This window comes from Solanum lycopersicum, chromosome 5 (genome assembly GCF_036512215.1).
Source record: "Solanum lycopersicum chromosome 5, SLM_r2.1".
In the NCBI taxonomy this organism is placed as follows: domain Eukaryota; kingdom Viridiplantae; phylum Streptophyta; class Magnoliopsida; order Solanales; family Solanaceae; genus Solanum; species Solanum lycopersicum.
The window spans coordinates 19,533,561-19,551,023 of record NC_090804.1 but is presented as its reverse complement, the minus strand read 5'-3'; the positions used below and the strand labels follow the sequence as shown (position 1 = coordinate 19,551,023).

Here is a 17,463-nt window from a genome sequence, read left to right as displayed (position 1 = left end):
GCAAGATAATTAATGAAATAAATACGATAGAACGTGATCAGCATTAAATTGAATGAGAAGTAAATTGATCATCATCTTTTCATTGAACGTGATCACCTACCTAACATTATAATTTAGCCTCTATTTGCATCATTCAATCCAATCATAATAAAAGCCTTTATTGTTGTGACTATCTAAAACAAAGTCTTTTTAAATATATATAAGACAAACAAGCAAACATCCACTTGGTCATAATTACAAACTTAATTGCTTATACAAGCACTTTGCTGAATATAATTGTACATACATTATCAACAATGTATAGGGGCGGCTTAAGTGTATTAGTGACCTGAAGTAAAATTAAACGGGGTCTTAAACTTAAATTGTTAATAACTTTTATATAATTTATTTCTTCTAATTTTGATATGATGATATATCATTCTTATTTTAAATTATTTTTCATGAGATATAATACTCTAAATATTTTAAATTTCTTCTAATAATCCCTTGATTTTTCATGAAATGTTCACTTTTCTGTAATAGTATTCAATATTTGTTAATAAAATACTAACTTATAATATATTATTATATAAAATGAGGCCCCTTAAATTTGGGGTCTAAGACACATGTCTTTTTTTAAACACTGTCAAGGCACTCCTGAGTGTATATAAAAACTTATTCAAAGTTACCTTGCCAAAAGAAGTTCCTCTATTGTTATAGTTTTTTTTTTTTTGAGAAAACAGCAGAGGAACAACAAATGAACAAAATTACCAGATTTAGGGAACCTCAACAAATCAAATAAACGGCTGCATTCATGATGAAATATAATCTTGTAGAACTTTGGCTGCACAAAAATTGTTGCTTCTAGTAGTAGAAGAAGAATCCCTTGGCGGAACTTACTGATTGTCATTTTTGTTTTTGTCAAACAAATTGTAGCAGCAACACCAATCTGCTTGTTTCTAAATGTTCAGTACATTGTTTTTTTCTTTTCAAATACCCGTATTAAAACCCGATTTTTTTTTTCAAATAACCGTATTGGAACCCGATTATTGCAAACTTTGCTCTGAATAAGGAACTATTCAGGACTCCCTACCCAAAAAAAATTTCACACATAAAACTTCTTAGTATGAAACAACTCCACTCACTGCATTGTATTTTGTGTAGAAAGTAAATAAAACAGTCATCAAGTCCATACACATTTCTTTTCTTGTAGTTATTCATAAAAGTATAATTACAAACTTTGCCCATCACTTGTCCACTTTCAACAAACATGCACGCCTCAATCTTTTATTACTATATTCATTTTGGTTAAAATCTTAGATTCCGAAAAAATAATTTTTATGAGAATTACATGGCACAATAAAAAAAACTGTGAATTATATGAGAATTTTTCTGGGAATAAGTATGAAAATCGAAGAAAACTTATTTTCATGCAAAATTTCATATTAATTTCCAGAAAAATCTACATGTAATTCACAGTTTTCTCGTAGTATGGAAGGATTAAAAGATGAAATAACTAATATTTACATGTGTACATGACTAATATTCATATAATTAACACAAGTATTATTAGTATCTGTATAATTTTAACTATCTATTGATATATTAGTAATGTTGAATCAATTTTCTATTCACTATTGAGTCTGATGTATTAAAGATAATTGTATTTTATTTGTGCATATCCATATATTAGTAGCTTATGTATTGTTGATTAATATCATGATTTGCTGATTGTTAATTACACTGTATCCGAGGCAAATTTATATGCAAAATATGGAGCACATGACCCCCTGCTATACTCGTAAAATTTTCTAAATTTGGTTGACATTAAATTTTGACAGCCCTGTTACAAAAATGATACACTTGATTGAATATTAAATTATTTACTTAAGAATTAGGGCTGAAGTTCCACTTAATATATTTTTCTCCTTTTTAGTGGTACATTCTTTTTCTAAATCATAGATTCTTTCTCTACATACTATAATACTAATAAGATATATAACTAATACCCAAGAGCTCATATATTTAGTGGTTTATTCGAATTTATTTCAATAAAAAATATTATTATTTATATATGATTAAATTTTTTTATGTATATGTGATAGATATCGATAAAAAGTTGTTGTGTTTATCTAATCGAATTCAGTTCGTGTGTTTATTTCTTCAAATTTTAAATCTCGTTATTAAAAATTTTTGCTCCGCCACTGCTAATACATATATTGTTGATAATTATATATAAATGGATAATTCTGTCCAATAAAAAATTAAATAATATCATAACTAATACATATATCAAATAGTACATCCTATCAAACGACCCTAATATTATCAACCAAATTATTCCCAAGAGATTCTAACATTTTATCTGTTATCTTCTTCACATATGAACTATTTTGGCTTTGCTCTCAACATCTTTGATTCCATGACATTTCAATTTCACCCGTTTTTAAGTAAATAAATCTTACTCAACATTTTCTTGGTTTCTTTTATATAACAAGACGACACTTGTTGACATGTCAAATTTAAAAAATGAACAAAAATATTAGGGCTCGTTAGCACATGGGAAGTCTTTTTTTTTTTTAAATACAAATATTGGTAGGTATGTTTTCCTAATGTAGTTTCAACCAAATCTACAAATTCGTTTGGCCATGAGGATTATTCTTTTCTTTGAAATGATTCTTCCTTTATTGTAAAATTGATGTTTGGTTATAAAAATTTCCAAATTCAATTTGGAGTTGAATTTCAAATTTGGAAAAGTAGTTTAAACTGTTTTTCCAAATAAATATTTATAAATTTCAAATAAAATGTCCTTCTCTTTTTTTACCAAAGAACCTAATGCATTTTTAACTAAATAAAATTTAAATAAAATTTGAAATCTATGATCTAATGCATACTGTTATAACAACCTGTATTTATAAGGTTAACCAATAAACAGAAACAGAAATAAGATGAAGCAGAAAATACATAAAATACAAGAAGTAATCCGAGTCAACAGATGCCACTGTGTGTCCTTAAAAATTTAATCCCCTCACTGTACCCAAGGTTATGGATTAATTTCTCCCAAGATAAAACGGATTAAACCTGTTAAAGAAATAGCGGTACCTCAAATTTCTTTAACTTCAGCGAACTTCAGAACAGCAACAAGTCACACAGACTCAATCGATCGACTCTTTGATTTATTTGAGAGAAAAATATATGTAGAGAAGGAAAATTTCAGTGTTTGAAAAATCAAAAATTGACTTCCTTTTATAGACGTTTTCAGCAAGAAATGTGTCTGTTCAGAGAAATCTGTTCAGACCAAAAAGTTGTGTCTTTTGGAAAAAATAACAACTTTTCGGAAAAATGTGTCTATTAGGAAAATAACGGCTTTTCGAAAAGTAATGACTTTTCGGAAAGAGTAACAGCTTTTCGGAATGTTACCGTTACCCGCAAATTTATAAGAGATAATATTAACAGGATTTATTTGATTTAACAAATACTGATTAATTAAATTTTGTCCAAAAAATTTATCAATCAATCACATCATTTGCCAAAGCCAAAGCCGAGCAAGCAACGACGACGGCGGCGCGAGGGGGCATCTTCTTCTTAGCTCTTTAGGAAGTAATGGAAGTGTTTCCTTATATAAGGACAACAATTTCCCTTTCTTTTGCCGATATGAGAGAAATGACTTTTCTTTTGCACTTTGCAAATGACTTTTCATTTTCCCTCCAAATTAGTTCCCTCACTTTTCATATTCTCTCTTTTCTTTTCCCATTCACACTTGCTAAACCCAACGATCCCCACATGAATGGGGAAGGCTATTGTTAAAACATACGCATGAAAAAACTTGTGTCTTGTAGGTAAAAGTTAATCGCATCTGGATAAGTAGGTTTCCCTTTAAACTTTCCGTAGTGAACATATATCGGATATACTCGGTCAATTGGTAGATTTGATATCTTTGAACCGTCGAGCTTTGGTGTATACCTAGACAACATATGTCACACAATCAACCCTTGAACTATTCTTAGTTCTCATTGTTTTGTTCGTTTCAGCCATAAACACATCTTGGATAGTAAGTGCTTAAAGAACTGGCCTTACCGGATTCTCCTTGAAGCAGCTTACACTTCACACCTACATAGATGATTTCTAAATGTGTTATCCCATTGATACACCATTTGATATTCCCTGTATCAAATTTAGAAACCATTAAAAAGTCCTTATGTCTTTATCGTGGTTACTAAATATTGTCTCATCATGAGAATGGACCATAAAATAATAATTTTTCTTGACAATGTTGAACCATCATCAATGAATTTGTTTTATCTCCTTGAACCTAGATCTTGAGATCTCCAGTCTTCTAGGTAGAGTTACCGCCACAATGACTTGTTCTCGGCCATAGTCTCATTCCCGTCGATGATTTCTCAACTCCCTCTCTATTAAGGCCTTTTGTAAGTGGATCCGACACATTATCTTTTGACTTCACATAGTCAATGTGATAATTCCACTAGAGAGTAGTTGTCTCACAGAGTTATGTCTTCGTCTTATGTGACGAGACTTGCCGTTATACATAATGATTCCAGCTCTTCTTATTGCATCTTGACTATCACAGTGTATGCATATAGAGGCCATTAGTTTGGGCCAAAATGGAATATCTTCTAAGAAATTACGGAGTCATTCAACTTCTTCACCTGCCTTGTTTAAAGCAATGAATTCAGACTTCATTGTTGAGTGAGCTATACATGTTTGTTTGGATGATTTCCAAGATATTGCTCATCCTCGAATAGTAAAAACGTATCCACTTGTGGATTTTGTTTCAGTTGACCTAGTAATCCAATTTGCATCACTATATCCTTCAAGAACGGCTGGATATTGGTTGTAATGTAAAGCATAGTTTTGAGTGTCATTTAAGTATCACAAAACTCTCTTCATTGCCAACCAATGACTTTGATTAGGATTACTTGTGTATCGACTCAGTTTACTGATAGCGCAAGCTATGTCTGGTTGTGTACAATTCATGACATACATTAGGCTTTCCAATACGCTAGCATAGTCCAATTGATACTGACATTCACCTTTATTCTTTGCAAGATGAAGGTTTACATCAATTGGAGTCTTTGCCCTCTTAAAATTCAAAAATTTGAATTTTTCAAGTATCTTTTGAATATAATGAGTTTGAGACAATGCTAGACCGTTAGGAGTTTTAAGAATTTTAATTCCTAATATCACATCAGCAACTCCTAAATCTTTCATATCAAACTTACTAGCGAGCATACGCTTTGTAGCTTTTATATTAGCAATGTCGTTGCTCATTATAAGCATGTCATCTACATATTGGCATAAAACTTCCTGATTTGGAATATCTTTAATGTAAACACATTTATCACATTCATTGATCTTAAATCCTTTTGACAACATGGTTTGATCACACTTTGCATGCCATTGTTTTGGTGCTTGTTTTAGTCCATAAAGTGACTTAATAAGTTTGCACACTTTCTTTTCTTTACCAGGAACTACAAAACCCTCAAGTTGTTCTATGTAAATTTCTTCTTCAAGCTCTCCATTTAAAAAGATTATTTTCACATCCATTTGATGAATTTCAAGACCGTATACTGCAGCTAGTGCAATTAACATCCGAATAGATGTAATCCTAGTCATTAGCGAGTATGTGTCAAAATAATCAAGACCTTCTTTTTGTCTAAAACCTTTGACAACAAGTCTTGCTTTATACTCGTCAATAGTTCCATCATCTTTCATTTTTCTTTTAAAGATCCATTTTGAACCCAAGGGTTTGTTCCCTGGAGGAAGATCAACCAACTCCCAAGTATGATTGCTTAAGATTGATTCAAATTCACTATTAACAGCCTCCTTCCAACAGGTTGAGTCGCTAGACAACATTGCTTCCTTGAATGTTTGAGGCTCGCTTTCAAGAAGAAATGTTACAAAATCAGATCCAAATGAAGTAGATGTCCTTTGACGTTTACTGCGTCTTGGACTTTCTTCATTGGGTTCATTATTTTTTGGTTCTTCTCTGGGTTGTTTAGACCCCCCACTAGATGACTCAAGTCTAGTTTTACATGGATAGATATGTTCAAAAAAATTCAGCACTATCTGATTCCATTACTGTATTATCATGAATATCCGAATGTTCAGACTTATGAACCAAAAATCGACATGCCTTAGTGTTTGTCGCATATCCAATGAATACACAATCCACAGTCTTAGGCCCTATTTTTACTCTCTTAGATATAGGAACTTGGACCCCCACACTCTGAAATATTTCAAGTTGGGTTTTCTATCTTTCCATTTCTCATATGGAATTACATTTGTCTTTGAGTGAGGCACTCTGTTAAGTATTTGATTTGCTGTAAGGATAGCTTCCCCCCACAAGTTCTGTGGTAAACCTGAACTTATAAGTAATGCATTCATCATTTCTTTTAAAGTTCGGTTTTTTCTTTCTGCAATTCCATTAGACTGAGGAGTGTAGGGAGAAATAGTTTGATGAATTATTCCATTTTCTAAACATATTTATTGCAAATGGAGATTCATATTCTCCACCTCTATCACTTCTGATCATTTCGATCTTTTTATCTAATTGATTTTCAACTTCAGTTTTATATTGCCTAAATGCATCTATTGCTTCATCCTTACCATTTAGTAAATAGACATAACAATATCTAGTGCAATCGTCAATAAAAGTTATGAAATACTTTTTTTCACCACGTGATGGTGTTAACTTCATGTCACAAATATCAGTGTGAATCAATTCTAAAGGATTTGAATTCCTTTCAACGGATTTATAAGGATGCTTAGCATACTTAGATTCAATGCAAATTTGACATTTTGATTTATTGCACTCAAATTTTGGTAAAATATTTAAGTTAATCAATTTTCGCAAGGTTTTGTTTTTAACGTGTCCCAAACGTTCATGCCATAAACATTTAGACTCAAGCAAGTAAGAAGAAGCAAAATCTTTATTCATATCAACTGCAATTACATTGAGTTTGAAAAGGCCATCACTAAGGTAGCCTTTTCCTACATACATATCATTTTTGCTTACTACTACTTTATCAGAAACAAATACACATTTAAATTCATTCTTGGTCAGAGTTGGAATTGAAACTAAATTCTTTCTCAATTCTGGAACATATGAGACCCTATTCAAAGTCACCACCTTGCCTGATGTCATCTTTAATAGTACTTTGCTAGTTCCTTCCACCTTTGCAACAACGGAGTTTGCCATAAACAACTTCTCATCTGTAAGTGCTGGAGTATATGATGAAAATAATTCTTTGTTGTCACAAACATGACATGAGGCACCAGAATCTATCCACCATTCTCTTGGATTTCCAACCAAGTTACATTTTGAAAGCATTGCACAGAGATCGTCCATTTCTCCTTTGGATTCAGCCAAGTTTGCTTGATCCTTCTTTTTCTTGTTCTTCTTAGGACCCCGACATTCAGTAGCCCTATGACCATGTTTACCACAGTTGAAGCAGTTTTCATTGAATTTCTTCTTAGGATGATTGCTTTTTGGACCAGATGTTTTCTTTCTTTTCTTTAATTTTGTGGGATCTTCTTCAACAAAATTTACTCCAGATATTGCTGAATTACTACGTGACCTCTTTTCTGCAGCCTTATTATACTCTTCGATTCTCAACCTTACTATTCGATCTTCAACAATCATCTCCTTGCGTTTGTGTTTCAAGTAGTTTTTGAAGTCCTTCCACAATAGAGGTAACTTTTCAATAATTGCAGCCACTTGAAAGGCATCATTCATAATCAATCCTACATTAAAGATTATGTGAGTATTAAGGGAAAACTTAATATTTCTAACATAGGCATTAAATAAATTTATACCTTCAGCAAGGAGATCATGGATTATGACATGCAATTCTTGAACTTGGGTGACGACGGTCTTACTGTCTATCATCTTATAGTCCAAAAATTTTGCCACAATGAATTTCTTCATTCCGACATCTTCTGTTTTGTACTTCTTTTCTAAAGCATCCCAGGTTTTGACATTGCTGTACACATTGTACAGATCATCTTGCAGGACACTCAGAATATAATTTTTACACAAAAATCTGAGTGTGTCCATGCTTCTGTTACCAAGAATCGTTCATCAGGCGGAGTTTAATCTGACATAACAGGAACATTCTCATTAATGAACTTCTGCAGACTCAACGTAGTGAGATAGAAGAACATCTTTTGCTGTCATCTCTTAAAGTCGACTCAAGAAAACTTTGTAGATTTCTCAGTCGGCGCTAAGGCAACATTTGAACGATTATGTGAAACCGATGTTGTTGCAACACTTACTGTTGCAACACTTACTATTCCAGCATTTGTTTGACTTGAATAAGTGAAATAAGTTAAGTATATGAAATACTAACAGTAAAGAAAAAATCTTTACACAAACTGTTTCTGATTTAAAGATAAAGTTTTTATATTTTTTTAATCGTTAATCGAATGTATTTTAAAAATTCAAACAGAGTAGAAAACCATAAATGTTTTAATCTCAAGAAACCTCAAATACAGAAACTTTTAAATTTCTTAAGATTGTTATAATAACCTGTATTTATAAGGTTAATTAATAAACAGAAACAGAAATAAGATGAAGCAGAAAATACATAAAATACAAGAAGTAATCCGAGTCCACAGAAACTACTGTGTGTCCTTAAGAAATTTAATCCCCTCAGTGTACCCAAGGTTATAAATTAATTTCTCCCAAGATAAAACCGATTAAACCTGTTAAAGAAATGGCGGTACCTCAAATTTTTTTAACTTCAGCAAACTTCAGAACATCAACAAGTCACACAGACTCAGTCGATCGACTCTTTGATTTATTTGAGAGAAAAATATCCGTAGAAAAGGAAAATTTCAATGTTTGAAAAATAAAAAATTGACTTCCTTTTATAGCCATTTTCAGCAAGAAACGTGTCTGTTCAGAGAAATCTGTTCAGACCAGAAAGTTGTGTCTTTTGGAAAAAATAACAACTTTTCAGAAAAATGTGTCTGTTAGGAAAATAACGGCTTTTCGGAAAGTAATTTATAAGAGATAATATTAACAGGATTTATTTGATTTAACAAAAACTGATTAAATAAATTTTGTCCAAAAAATTTATCAATCAATCACATCCGAACCCAAGCGCCGCCGCCGCCGCGAGGGGGCATCTTCTTCTTAGCTCTTTAAGAAGTAATGGAAGTGTTTTCTTATATAAGGAGAACGATTTCCCTTTCTTTTGCCGATATGAGAGAAATGACTTTTCATTTTCCCTCCAAATTAGTTCGCTCACTTTTCATATTCTCTCTTTTCTTTTCCCATTCACACTTGCTAAACCTAACACATACTATGTCCAAGAACCCAAAAGAAAAACAAATTAAAGAGAAATTAACAAACTTTATCATTTTATTCATGAAGATTTCTCTAGATAGTAAAATCGTCCGAAACATCAAAGACTTATCAGGCTCCATTAGCATCTTTAATTTGTTTCTGAATTTTTTTAGTAGAAAAAAAAGTAGAAATCAAATAAGGAAATACTATTCTTTTTCTTTTTTATAATCTCTAAACTTGTACACTTAGACATACATATATAAATACAATTCATACATGCATATAATAGGAATTTCGCTAAAGATTTCTTTAGGAAGTTTTGGAATAGTCCAAAGTAGAAAATATTTTGTAAATCCCAAGATAACTTTAAGTAAATCAAAAATTAAAAAAACAGCGTACTAATTTAGACTAGAAGAGACTTTCGCCTGCTCATTAATTGTGTGAGTAATTTTGGACCTCACCCAACTTGTGCAAATTGTGTGAAAGCATTTTTTGAAAGTCTTATAGATTGTTGACTTATGATTTCTATAAAACAATAATATTTCACATATAAAGATATAAATAACATGTGATGTCTAAAGAGAGAAAAATCAAAATGACATTTAACAAAATATATATGGGAAAAGGCAGAAAAAGAAAGAGAAAAACAACTAACCTTGTTTGTATAGGTTGAGATTGAAATTCTTCAATCCTAATTAATGTTACTTTGTTAAGCATTTTATGGGATTTATGGTAAGGATTAAGGAAGCTGAAAACGAATGTTAATTAAGTGAAGAAATAATTAGATGTTGTAACTCTTGAATCAAAGTTAGTATAAATTATAGGAATCACATAGTGTGAGGTATAAATTACATTCTATCCCTATTAGTTTTCATTTTACAGAAATTCTTTAAAATAAGAGGGATCTAGATACGTAAGTGGTGGCCAAATATATAATTTCTGATTCTTTCAAATATGGTGGTGTTGCACTTAAAAAGGAAAAAATAACGTATTTTTTTTAAAATTAATTTCAATCCCAAAAATCACTCCTAACATGTTGTAAATAATCAACCAATACCTAACAGATTCACAAATTTAAAATTTCATATTCACAGGTTTTCTACCGAGGAACCATTACTGTCGAAAAAGTTCTAAATTCAAATAACTCGAAAAAATCATTGTAGAAGATGAATATATTGATTTTGTTGAGGTTGGGTGAGTGATGTGATTTATGAAGGTTTTGGACAATATGTTCCATTTATGAATTCGAAGCGGAAAGATTGTAGTAGTACCCTGAGTTGAGAGGACTCAAAACTTAGTGAAGATGGTGAAAAATGCGATGTTCTTTGCTATGTCTGTAAGAGCCTTTTCTTTATGGTAAACCATTGACAAAATCCATGTCTAGATCGCTCTTCATCAAGAATAGATTGAGAAGCAAGAGAGAATGGATAAGGAAGTAAATATCAGAAGAATGAGAGCATATCAAATTAAAGAAAACAAAGAGTGGGAGTCTCTTGCCTAAGCTGCCAAGAATTGTAAATCTAGTTGCATTCAATTCAAACAATTTGTTTTTGCTGTCTTTTTGAATATTTATGGACTTCTTCTTCTATTTCTAATTTCCATAAAAATTATGTAATGATGGTGATGAATGGCTTCAATGTACTTAAGTTTGGATTTGTGAAAGTTTGGATATGTCTTATTACTCTTAAGATGATATCAATCAATATGGTTCAAATGTTGCCAATCTGTGTTATAAAATCAGAAATTACTGGTTCTAATAAATTATTCAGAAACACGAAGTAACTGAGAATTTTTATAACCAGTAAATAAGATGAACAGAAATTTATTTGTAAAAAAATTAATTTAATCTGTAAAAACGTACCAGAATCTGGAATCCTCTTATTGAAAATTTAGGAAGAAAATCAAGTCTATTGAATTCACAGTGTCCCCTTAAGGAAATTATTCCCCTCTAGTATCGGAGGTTTGATTTGGAATATAACCTCCCAGGGTAAAATGATTTTAATCAGTAGAGTATAGATACCAAAAACTCTACTGTCAGCGAATCAATCCACAGCAGGAAAGTACACGAAGAATTATGTGATTTTAAGAAGAAGGAAGATCAGAAAAATTCGTAGTCAATATTCTGAAGACTGAACGGTATTTATAGGCAAGAAGAATATATTCTGAAAGGTTGCAACCCTTTCAGAATTAACACGACCATTAATGAAAGGTTGCAAACTTTCAAATGGTATTGACTGTTCCTGAAAGTTGCAACCTTTCAGAACAGTCATGGCGGGAAATTTTGAATATAACGGAATTTAAAACGGGTCACTCGCGCGGATCCGAGTCGGGTCGGGTTTTAACTAAAAAATTGAAAACATTTCGGTTATCAACTAATTTATTGAAAATAATTTTTGGCCATTTAAATTAATTAATAAATAATTAAAATAAATTTTGTCCAAAAAATTATCTCTCGATCGATCATTTGCCAAAGCCGAAGCCGAAGCGAGCGACGACGACGACGGCGCGAGGGGGGTCCCTCTTTCCAACCCTTTTAACAATTAATAGGAGTGTTTATTTATTTAAACTCTCCTATTTTCCTTTCCATTACCGATGAGGGACTATTGCCTTTTTCAATAAAACATTAGAGGACTTTTCAAGTTCCCAACCTTTCAAGTTCTAAACCTTTCAAATTCCTCTCCTTCCCTCTATTTCCCATCAATTCTTGCTACATACCCAATAATCCCCCACATTGATGGGGAATAGTTATAACATAGGAATGCACGGACAATTGTGTACTTTACAAGCAAGGATTAATTGCATCTGGATAAGTAGGTTTCCCCTTGGACTTTCCGTAGTGAACATATGTCGGATATACTCGGTCAATCGGTAGATGTGATATCTTTGAACCGTCGAACTTTGATGTATACCTAGACAACCATATGTCACACAATTAACCCTTTACTGTTTATGATTCTTACGGTTGTGTTCGTTTCAGCCATGCACACCTCCTGATTTCATGAGTGTATAGAGAATAGGCTTTTGACATAAATTCTCTTTGAAGCGGCTTCCACTTCACACTCACATAGGTGATTTCTAACCGTGTCATCTCGTAGATACACTATTTGGTCAAATCTACCAAACTTAGCAAATCATTAAAAACTTTAAGCTTTATTACCTCATTAACAAGCCTTAAAGTCTTAAACTTTTCCTGAACATTGTCTTCATCATGAGAATGGATTGAGTTATTTGACAATGTCGAACCGTCAGCCACAACTTTGTTTTTCTCCTTGAATCTAGTTCTTGGGATCTCCAGTCTGCTAGATAGAGTTACCGTCATGCTGACTTGTCCTAAGCCGTAAACCCATTCCCTTAGATGATCTTTCAACTGCCTCTCTCACTAGGCCTTTCGTTAGTGGATCTGACACATTATCGCTTGACTTTACATAGTCAATTGTGATAATTCCACTAGAGAGCAGTTGTCTTATGGTGTTATGTCTACGTCGTATATGAGAGACTTTCCGTTGTACATAACGCTCCCTGCCCTACCTATTGCTGCTTGACTATCGCAATGTATGCAAATTGGTCCGACAGGTTTGGGCCAGAATGGAATATCCTCTAGGAAATTCCGGATCCATTCTGCTTCTTCACTAGCCTTATCCAAAGCAATGAATTCAGATTCCATTGTGGAGCGAGCAATACATGTCTGTTTGGAAGATTTCCAAGAGACAGCTCCTCCACCAAGTATGAATACATAACCACTCGTGGATTTTACATCATTTGACCCGGTGATCCAATTTGCATCACTATATCCTTCAATCACAGCAGGATATTTATTATAATGCAAAGCATAATGTTGTGTCCATTTTAGATAACCCAACACACGTTTCATAGCCATCCAGTGAGTTTGATTCGGATTACTAGTGTACCGACTCAGTTTACTAATAGCACATGCTATATCTGGTCGTGTGCAATTCATAATATACATCAAACTTCCCAACACTCTGGCATATTCCAATTGAGAGTCACTTTGACCTTCATTCTTTTTAAATGTACAACTTAAATCAATTGGAGTTTTGACTACATTGAAATTCAAGTAATTGAACTTATCCAATACTTTTTCAATATAATGAGATTGAGATAATGCTAGTCCCTGGGGAGTTTTGATAATTCTGACCCCTAAGATCAAATCAGCAACTCCTAAGTCTTTCATATGAAACTATTGGACAACATGCGCTTAGTAGCATTTATATCATCAATTTCTTTACTCATTATTAACATGTCATCAACATACAAACAAACAATGACTTCATGATTCATAACATTTTTGATGTAAACACATTTATCACATTCGTTAATCTTGAATCCATTTGCCAACATTACTTGATCAAATTTAGCATGCCATTGTTTGGGTGCTTGCTTGAGTCCATAAAGTGACTTCACAAGTCTGCACACTTTCTTTTCTTTACCAGGAACTATAAACCCTTCAGGTTGTTCCATGTAAATTTCTTCCTCTAACTCTCCATTTAAGAAGGCTGTCTTTACATCCATTTGGTGGATTTTAAGATCATGCACTGCTGCAAGTGCTATTAACATCCTAATTGATGTTATCCTTGTTACTGGAGAATATGTGTCAAAGTAGTCCAGACCTTCCTTTTGTCTGTACCCTTTGACTACCAGTCTAGCCTTATATTTGTCAATAGTCCCATCAGGTTTCATTTTCCTTTTAAAGATCCATTTTGATCCTAAAGGTTTATTTCCTGGAGGAAGATCAGTCAATTCCCAAGTGTGATTGCTTAAAATTGATTCAATCTCACTATTGACTGCTTCTTTCCAATAAGTTGACTCTGACGAAGACATAGCTGCTTTAAATGTTTGAGGCTCATTTTCAAGCAATAGTGCTACAAAATCTGGTCCGAAAGAAACAGATTTTCGTTGTCGAGTACTTCGCCTAGGTTCCTCACTAGTTAGAATATTTTCCATTGATTCTTCTCGTGGTCGTTTAGATCTTTCACTTGTTGACTCACTTTTAGTTTTATACAGATAAATGTTTTCAAAAAACTCTGCATTATCTGATTCAATTATCGTATTAACATGAATCTCAGGATTATCAGATTTGTGAACCAAAAATCGACAGGCTTTACTATTCGCAGCATATCCAATAAAGACACAATCTATTGTTTTGGGTCCAATTTTAACCCTCTTCGGTAAAGGAACCTCTACCTTGGCTAAACACCCCCACACTTTAAAATATTTCAAGTTGGGTTTTCTTCCTTTCCACAACTCATATGGAATTGATTGTGTTTTTCGATGGGGTACTCTATTGAGTATTTTATTAGCTGTAAGAATGGCTTCCCCCCAAAGATTTCGCGGTGAACCAGAATTGATCATTAAGGCATTCATCATTTCCTTTAATGTTCTGTTCTTCCGTTCTGCCAAACCATTTGACTGTGGTGTATAAGGTGCAGTAGTTTGATGAATAATACCATATTCCAAACATATTTCTGCAAAAGGAGATTCATATTCTCCACCCCTATCACTCCGAATCATTTTTATCTTTAGATTCAATTGGTTTTCCACTTCATTTTTGTATTTCTTAAATGCATCAATTGCTTCATCCTTACTATTAAGAAAGTATACATAACAAAATCGAGTGCAGTCATCAATAAAAGTTATAAAGTACTTTTTTCCACCACGAGATGGTGTTGATTTCATATCACATATATCTGTGTGAATTAAGTCTAAAGTTTTAGAATTTCTTTCAACAGACTTGTAAGGATGTTTAACAAACTTACTTTCCACACAAATTTCACATTTCGACTTATCGCATTTAAAATCAGGCAATACTTCTAAATTAACCAATTTTCGCAAGGCTTTGTAATTAAGATGTCCCAAACGGGCATGTCATAAATCACTTAACTCCAATAAGTAAACAGAAGCAGAATTTTTATTGATACTGTCAATAACCATTACATTTAGTTTGAAAAGACCCTCATTGAGATAGCCCTTTCCTATGAACATTTCATTCTTACTTATTACAGCTTTATCACTAACTAGGACACACTTAAACCCGTTCTTAACGAGTAGTGCAGCAGAAACTAAATTCTTCCTAATAGTAGGGACATGCAGAACATTGTTTAAAGTCAACACTTTGTCGGATGTCATTTTCAACATTACTTTGCCAGTTCCTGCAATCCTTGCTGTTGCTGTGTTTCCCATGAATAAATCTTCATCGTACTCAGCAGGAGTGCATGTTGCAAAGGCTTCTTTTGCAGAGCAAATATGTCTAGTGGCACCTGAGTCGAGAAAACACTCCTTGGGATTTCCAACTAAGTTACACTCCGATATCATTGCACACAAGTCATCTGCATCTTCAATTTTTTCCACGATGTTTGCTTGATTTTTGCCTTTGCCTTTGTTTTTGTCCTTTCTTGGAGCATGACAATCAGAAGATCTATGACCAGCCTTGCCACAATTATAACAGTTGCCTTTGAATTTCTTCTTGGCCTGTTCTGACTTCTGCCCGTTGGACTTCTTTCTCTTTTTGTCTTTGGTAGGAGCTTCTTCAACAATATTAACTCCAATGATTGTTGAACTCTTACGCGACTTCTTTTCGGCATTTCTGTTATCTTCCTCAATCTTGAGTCGAATCACAAGATCTTCAAGCTTCATTTCTTTACGCTTGTGCTTTAGATAATTCTTGAAATCATTCCACGAAGGAGGCAACTTCTCGATCATTGCAGCCACTTGAAAAGCTTCATTTACTACCATATCTTCAGCAATCAGATCATGGAGAATAAGTTGAAGTTCCTGCACTTGTGATCCAACAGTTTTACTATCTGTCATTTTATAGTCTAAAAACTTTGCGACCACAAACTTTTTCAAGCATGCATCTTCTGTCTTATATTTCTTCTCAAGTGCATTCCACAACTCTTTTGAAGTTGTTATTGCACTATAGACATTATATAAGTCATCCTCTAAAGCACTCAAAATTAACCTTTACATAGGAAGTCTGACTGTTTCCATGCTTCAACAATCATAAATTTTTCCCTGTCTGGCATATCATCAGCAGGAACTGGAGTATCTTCACTTGTAAATTTCTGCAGACCAAGAGTGGTAAGCCAGAAAAATACTCGTTGCTGCCATCCTTTAAAATTCAAACCTGCGAATTTTCCCGGTTTCTCTGCTTGTGATACAAGAGGTCGGGTTGGTGCAGCAACAGCCACTGTAACACCAATGTTTTCCATTTCTGATAAACAAAATTGATACAATATAAGTAAGCAATAAAAATATAATTGCAGACTTAAAGGAGTATAAAATCACAAAGATTTTTATCTCCACCAGAAACACAGATTTACTAATTTTCTTAAGATTGTTGCCAATCTGTGTTATAAAATCAGAAATTACTGGTTCTAATAAATTATTCAGAAACACGAAGTAACTGAGAATTTTTATAACCAGTAAATAAGATGAACAGAAATTTATTTGTAAAAAAATTAATTTAATCTGTAAAAACGTACCAGAATCTGGAATCCTCTTATTGAAAATTTAGGAAGAAAATCAAGTCCATTGAATTCAAAGTGTCCCCTTAAGGAAATTATTCCCCTCTAGTATCGGAGGTTTGATTTGGAATATAACCTCCCAGGGTAAAATGATTTTAATCAGTAGAGTATAGATACCAAAAACTCTACTGTCAGCGAATCAATCCACAGCAGGAAAGTACACGAAGAATTATGTGATTTTAAGAAGAAGGAAGATCAGAAAAATTCGTAGTCAATATTCTGAAGACTGAATGGTATTTATAGGCAAGAAGAATATATTCTGAAAGGTTGCAACCCTTTCAGAATTAACACGACTATTAATGAAAGGTTGCAAACTTTGCAAACTTTCAATATTCTCGATCGATCATTTGCCAAAGCCAAAGCCAAAGCCAAAGCCAAAGCCAAAGCCAAAGCGAAAGCGAGCGAGCGACGATGACGACGGCACGAGGGGGTCCCTCTTTCCAATCCTTTTAACAATTAATAGGAATGTTTATTTATTTAAACTCTCCTATTTTCCTTTCCATTACCGATGAGGGACTATTGCCTTTTTCAATAAAGTATTAGAGGACTTTTCAAGTTCCCAACCTTTCAAGTTCTAAACCTTTCAAATTCCTCTCCTTCCCTCTATTTCCTATCAATTCTTGCTACATACCC

General features: G+C 33.1%; 1 pseudogene; it reads left to right on the top strand.

Annotated features, from left to right (window-relative positions):
* Nucleotides 1–10,401: 10,401 nt before the first annotated feature.
* On the top strand, nt 10,402–10,857 carry LOC138348398 (uncharacterized; annotated as a pseudogene).
* Nucleotides 10,858–17,463: the final 6,606 nt, after the last annotated feature.